The 7,991-nt window shown below is 31.2% G+C and overlaps 1 pseudogene; it reads left to right on the top strand.

Moving 5' to 3' along the window:
- Positions 1–576: 576 nt before the first annotated feature.
- LOC111035505 lies at positions 577–4,322 on the top strand (annotated as a pseudogene).
- Positions 4,323–7,991: the final 3,669 nt, after the last annotated feature.

Raw genomic sequence — 7,991 nt, forward strand, 5'->3', positions numbered from 1 at the left:
CCACCCCCTCGCGGTAATATTATGCCACTGCTTGTAGCCGTGTATGTATTGATAAGATATTAAGATACATTCTTTGGGTTAATTTTAATCGTTTTCCATATAACAATATAATATTATATAGATGGTAGCAATAAAGATCATAAATTATTCATGTAGGTAATCGTAATTCTTACTTTAGAGTTTTCTTAGCTGAAGACTACAATTGACGTCAAGTATTATATTTTTATTTTTATTTTTTTAATAATACTATAATTATAAAACTTTAATTTTAATAACAAAAAAAAAAAACATATTTGTAAAGCATTTTTCTGATTTTTGTCAATAGGGCACATGTGAAACTTGTTAAAACTTGTATAAACTTGAATTAAATACTTTTAAAAAAAATTGGTATAAATACTGAGTGCTGTGCAACGTATGCCATTTTAAAAGCGATTCATGAATAATAGTTTATCATAATATATGGAATATTATAAGTTTTATGAATTATTATTATTGGCGGCGGCGGCAGTCGTTGTGTGCGGCACTGCGGCGCGTGTAATATGTATTATTTTATATTAACGATCGACCAGAGAAAATATGAGATTTGTATTATTTCGAGACGAACTGCATGGCAAATTGGAAACGGAACGGACAGAGGTAAAAAACGAGGTGTATCACTCGTATTCATATGCGTTAGCCACAGCTCTTCGTCTCATAATATACAGCAAACCGTCGCGCGTACGTCGCTTATTTATATAGTATAATATGGTCATTGGTCACTGTTGTAGTCTGTAGATGGGTAGTATATATCGATTAAGGACGGCCGTGAAATGATTTACGCAGGTACATATATTATTATTATTATTCGTTAAACGTTTTTTTTATCCTCACGTAAAATTCGTTACTCTCGTTTTACACGGCGGAGCTTATAAATTCCCAATTTCGCTATATCCGATAGCCGCCTATCGAGTGCGTTATTCTGTAACGCAGTCTGATGTAATACTATAACACTGGCCGGTCAGCAGTTATATATAGATAAACCGTATAATATACACTATAAACACGATGTAACCCAGCCAAAGTGGAATACGTGTAGGTATTATAATAATATAATATTATATTAACGACCGACCGACCGAAAAAAAGCCGCCTCTCAAAGAACTACACATCGCAACTATACGGACACGACCGGCGGCGGCGGTGGGAAAGACGAGGAAATTACAACAATAAATAATGGAGAAATTTATCGAACAAGTTTAAAACATACGTAATAATAACAATAAAAATAATAACGAATAAATAACACGTTGGGTTTAAATAGAATTGGTCGGTATCTTCTCGCTGCAGTCTGTGCCGCGCTGTCGTGTTGTTATTCTTCCTATACCTACCTACTTTGGAAAATAATTATTTCGGAAAGAGAATAATGTCTTTCAAATAAATAAGCAAACCAGGAAAAAAAATCAATACTCCAACTAAACGAAACACAACGGCACAGTTATTTATTTTATCGGTCGAAATATGCACGTACTATATATTTTATTATTATATACGCTTTTATTATGCGTAACGGTATTTATTTCGTATTTATTTATATATTGTATATATGCATAGTCTTGCAAATAACGGGCCCTCCGTTCGGACGCCCTGTCTGAAATCTGTTTTTATACTGTAGATTTTAGGCGTATGTTTTAAAATTATACGATGTGCCATGTGTGGCATCAGACGCAAGTCACATGTGTAGGCACATCATAATATATTATTATGGTTGGTACTTGGTACCTACACATTCAATTATATTAATAATTAAATATATTACAATGCCAACCGCCGTTAGTATTATTATATTGAACGAGGTATGCAATTATTGTATTTTAATTAGGTAACATCACAGAAAAGATTAAATGTGATATATCGTGGTAGGTATTATGTGGTCACGTCTCTATAAATAATATCTTACGCATTCTAGCAGTAAAATTCTGCCACATGACTAAATAAATACATAATTTTAGGTATATCAGTAACAGCATATTAGAGTTATTGTCAGAGTTTTTGAGTCTTGGAACTCTGCGAACGGTCTTGGAAAAATACTATGATAAATTCGTCGATAAAAAAATGATATCTGGGTGACATAATCTCCTTCTTGAACTATCGTTTTGCAGAATATACGAATACGAGGTGTTCAAAAAATATATTGGGAACACTATAATTATACAGTTTGCAAATGATATTTGCATACCTATACAATAGTATAGCAGCAATCACAGATAACACTACAGCAGATTTATTAGGTAAAATAATATATTAAATTACTTAATGAATTACTACATATTATTATCGTTTATCAGTCCTGATTAGACTAATAACCATTGCCAAACCTTTTGAACACTCTATATGCATAGTACCAACGACCCATAATACCTGTTCAGTAGTCCGATAAAACGAAATACACACATATTACATTATACCAATACACAAGAATATTTAAAATCTCCAGTACCTACATACCTAGCTGTTAATATGGAGTCGAACATATACCAATATAAGACCTATATATCGATGTTACTAATTTAATTTAAAATCAAATGCGGTGCATCGTCGTCGTATCTTCCTTGTGGACCCTTCTATATAAAATCTCTCCTTCGAGTGGGCGCGTGCAAACCGATGAATAATTATTATATCGCATAGGTCTCTGGTATATTACATGTATTGTTATTATTATATAACACATGAATAGTTTTCAATTTGAATGCGTTCCGCACGTGTATTATAATACATAACTGTGCGCTGCAACAGTTTCCTGTCACTGTGATCGAAATGCAAATAGTTCCTTTAAAGTGTTCAAATATGTTTGCACCCAACAATACTACATACGCAAACTGCCGCAGATGCACTATTGCATAGGGAGAACCGTTGCAGCAGTTAGTTGCGGACTACCTGCAGTATGCACCTCGCGTACATATTTAAATAGCCAATTCATTCTGCCGCCGACTATAGAACAATAAACATACCTCAGTATTATTATTATTATTATTATTGTTGAAAAAACTGTACCTATGCAAAGCGATTCATTAAGACGTATAGATAGGTAGTACCAGCTACTACTGGTCTTTGCAGCCCGGTTCAGTTCAATGGTATATTATATAGGTACCTATCGACTATCGAGAGAAATGTGTCGTTTCAAACGTTGTCGCCGTCGCTTCGAAACAATAATATACGAACTCGGATAGGAATAAAGGGCCGGTTTATTGTGTTGAGCTTCGCATATATTATTATATATTATATACATATAGAATTACAGAGGCCGAGAGAAATAAATCTCGATGCTCGACGACAATGAAGTCAAATTTTCGCCTAATCACTGCTACTGCTGCTTATGCAGTTGTACACGCGTATATTATTATAATTTCCAAGTAAAGATAAAATAAAGGATTGCTATGTGAAGAGTATTAATGTGGAAAATATGTGAACTTTACATAAGTTTTGAAATTCCTATAGATACCACACGTTCGACTCGACCCGTCATTAGATTGAAGTATGGTCAAATAACAATGCACAATACGATGAATGCATCACATGTTGCATTACAAATTTTTTTAAATACATGTGGTGAGCACACTTGGCAAACAATATTTTACAATCAATTAATATAGATGAAATATTCCATTTAAAGACAGAAAATGAACTTAATGATTTTGAATAAAAATTGCTGCTCGATAAAGATTTTAAACCTAATATAGTATGCATATTATTTAAACTTAATACATAATATGGATATATCTAATAAAATATTTAATTCAGTTATACTATTCATCTTTTAGGTGTCAAAGCTATCTCTATTAGTTGGAGTAATAGATGTTGGCGATAGTGTACGACGTATCATGTTAAAAATGTTTTCTGATGAACTTATAACAGGCTATTCGCTATTGGGATTTAAAAAAAAAGAAAACATTTTCAAAACTTGGATTTTATCAACTAATTATTGGTGAATATTTAAAATAATATTTTTAATTTTACCAAAGTAATTATACATATTATTTTATTTTTAGGTGCTTCAAGGGTTCACATCAAGTACAAAAACATAATTAACAAAGAAATTGATACGCCATTGTCAACTTGGTTGGCCCATGCCAAATGTAGGATTTTAAGTAAAACTACGAATAACATTTAGTTATTATATTTTATAAATTTTATTTTTTTATTATTATTATTTTTTCAAATATTTTTTGAAGTTATGTTTTTTAGTATACATAGATTCAGTTGAAGAAAACGCTTTGTGCTTATGTATAGATATAACAGTTAAGAATCTTCAGGAAATCACCATATTAGTATATACATCTGTTTAAACTATTAATCTATTCTAAAAAAGTTTCAATAATATTGTATGATTGCAATTAAAAAGTTCTAGAAACATTAATATTCTAAAAATGTTTAAATAATGTAATATTGCTGTCTGGGTTATTGCTGGTAATTATAACAATAATATATAGAGGATGATTCAACAAGCATGCTCACACCTCCCCTTTTTTAATAATGCAGTTATTCAAAATCTGTTTACTTATATATATTTATAAAGACCATATTTTCAAATTCATGAGATTTTTCGTTCCACTTAATAAGAGTGTCCAGGCTGTGGAGATACAAACTTCCGATTTTAAAACGAGAATCCCATTTTTCACTTTAAATTTTTAGTGGATATTTTTTTGAAAATTGTTATGTACTCATTTCAAAATTTGAACTAGTAGTTCCTCAGTTTTCAGAATGTTATTCAGAGTATAATGTCCTTAAAAGCGGCGTCACAAAAATGTAAAACAGATATAATGTTGGATCTAGTATTTATTATATTTCGACCATTTAACTTAATAACTACTTGTTAAAATTTTGATTCTGAACATTTTCAGATAAATTATCTGATAAAAAAATTACATTCGAAGGGGGGGGAATCATTTAAAAAAAACAGAAGTTTCAGGACTCTCATTAAGTACTACAAGCAAAAAAAAAAATCTAAAATTTAAAAAAATGGCGATTTTTGAAAACTCTAATAATCAGAACTGATGGCGGTGAGCATGCTTGGTGAATAATGCTGTATATATAGTTGTGTATAGTACACAATGGTATATATTTATTTTCCTCTCAACTACAACTATTGTTTAAAATGCGAACGGACTTGATATTTATGTACCGAAAAATATTGTGATCGAGGGTCTTCGTTTCTTGCTGCAGGACGCAAGCATTATTATTATCATTATTACTGTGAAGTCACGACGGGAGGCGGTAGAGTTATGGGTTATAATATTATTATAGCGGTCGTCTATTTGTATGCGCTGAGAGGTAAGTAGTGTCGAGAGAGTTGTCCGATCGGACAGTCCGAAATACGTGTGGGACAAATGGACTTAACGTTCGTTTCGAATCTGCGTGAATGAATATTACGACGTACTTAATATACGTTGGATTACTAAACTAAAAAAAAATATATGTACTAATTTAGTTTATTTTTTTTTTACGATGACAAACACTTTTTGGGGGCACAGTTCTTTATTATACACACGTAATACGTTTGTGGATTCATGTTAATATATTCGACTATTGTGTTTTTTTTTTGCCGGCATTGTGAATGGTTCGAATCTAATTTATCAAACAGTCGCCAACGATTGTCCAGAAATTCGATTAAAGTGTAAAGTCAGTTTATTTACTTTTTTTTTCATTTGAACAAGTAAAAAACTACTTTATAATACGACGTCGTACGGATTTCGTCACAGTTTTTTTGTTGTAAGTTTGTCTTTGAAATTCCTCCGAGACGAATATATGGCTTGGGTACCTATATAATATATTGGTACTATGCGAAGACGTCTTAACTCATAGAAATATAACCATATTTTGTTTTATTTCGTCTTTTAAAACTGACTCTCATCTGTGTTCGTTATGAATTTTTCTTAAATATCGATTCATACAATTATTGTAATAATAGTAATGAATAATGATAGTATAAAAATAAGTAAAATGTATATATTTGGTACGAATTATTTGACGTGTATATTCGAAACAACTATTATATTACATGTGAATTGCACTAATCTTGGGTTTTTTACAAGTTTACATAACTAAATCGTTATAAATTAAGTCCTAATATTATATTATACACGTTTTATGTCAACAAATCTAAAAGTCTACAACTATTTTCTTGCTTCACGTTTAGAAAATAATATACTTTCAGATCGGTTTAAGACTAAGTAGGTACTTATTGCTTGTCTCTTCCTGTAGATACGAGTATGTGTTATATTCTGTCTGAACGTCGAATTTTGTGGGTCTTATAGTTTCTGTAAGTTGTTACCTTGTCATCTGCAGTACATTAGTACATATTATAATATTATATACTGTTTCATATATTATTATAATGTAGGTACACGCGTGAGAACGCTCACGTCTATATATGCTCGGTGGTACCTGTACCATGGTATCAATACACGTCAATATATACGCTATTACTAATGTTGGCGAGCTCGATTATCCCACAGATATAAATCCACCTATATATGATATAAAATCGTACATAATATATTATTGCGCTATCATCCTTTACAACTGGTGGTGTGTTCAAGTTGCAAAGTACTATAATATTATAGTCGATGCGATAAATATCTAAACTAAAATATAAAAATATAAAAAAATAAAACAACAATAAAAATAGCCATATTATTATAGACTTATCGTCATCGTATATACGCGTTGCCGCAGCAGTACTATATTATATATATATATAATAAAAATAAAAATAATAATACTCGCATGTAACCGGACAAATAGATTATTGTGCGCAAAGTGGACGTTTACGAGTTTGATGAAATATATAATCGGCGGGCTATACACGGACATCATATACATATTTTCCTATTACATCTGACGACGTTAATCCAGAATCGCGTGCGACCGAATATTTACAACCCTACAGCGTCCGTGCCGACTCGGATACGACTGGGATGCCGACGCGCGAGTGCGCACATATATATATTATATAGTCGAATACGACGGCTACAAAATAATATAACAGTATATACCTTAGGTCGTTTACCATATAATAATACCAGTCGGTATGTTGCTATGTACTTATAGGAACCTAAGTTATTGTCGCAATTCAATCGAACAATATCGTCGTAGTAATACGTATGTATTGTATGTATCATGTATGTACATATTATAAAGATAAGCTACATGATGCATTACAATAATATAATATAGTCGCATATACAGGCCATAATATCATATAACGGTTCCGATAATAATAATAATATGGCACTTATCTCAATGTCCATACAATGTGAGGTTTATTATACTCGGATGAAATAATAACATTGCCGGGTAAAAGTTTAAAAACAGACGAGTCGTATAAGTCTTTTTTTACATGAAACTGATTTTTTAAAAGAAGATGATGGGTGAGTAGAAATGCGTATAAAATAAGGAAGAGATTAAATTTAAAACGCTAATGTTTACGATTTGTTCTACTTTTAAACACTTCGAAGCTAACTATATTTTTGAAAATAAATGAGTTTTTTTAACATGTATAATTGCAGGTAAATAAATATACTTAATGTAACGGCGCAACCAATAGGAGGCTAACGGCTGAAGCCCCTTGCAAATGATTTCTCCTAACACTTTGTTAATTTTAGGTATTGACTTTAAATTTTAATAAAACAATTATCAAATAACTAAGATCTAGCACAAGCGTGCTTTCGGGTTAGGCAGTACACACTGACCATCGTCGTCTATACTACGGCATATATTAGCAGCTATATGAATACTTAGCGACTGGTTATGATTTAATCCGATACTATAAGGATTGAATTTTATATAATTATCTCGTTAGTGTCATATGCTAGTTATAATCTTAACCTTAAAAAATCAATATCTTAAAATGTACTAATGCAATAGTTAGAATATATTATTTTAATTTCATAATAATTTACCCAAACAAAATTGAGTGTATATAATTTTTTTCCCGATTAAACAGCAGGTTTTCA

Source organism: Myzus persicae, unplaced genomic scaffold, assembly GCF_001856785.1.
Source record: "Myzus persicae strain clone G006 unplaced genomic scaffold, MPER_G0061.0, whole genome shotgun sequence".
Classification (NCBI taxonomy): Eukaryota; Metazoa; Arthropoda; class Insecta; order Hemiptera; family Aphididae; genus Myzus; species Myzus persicae.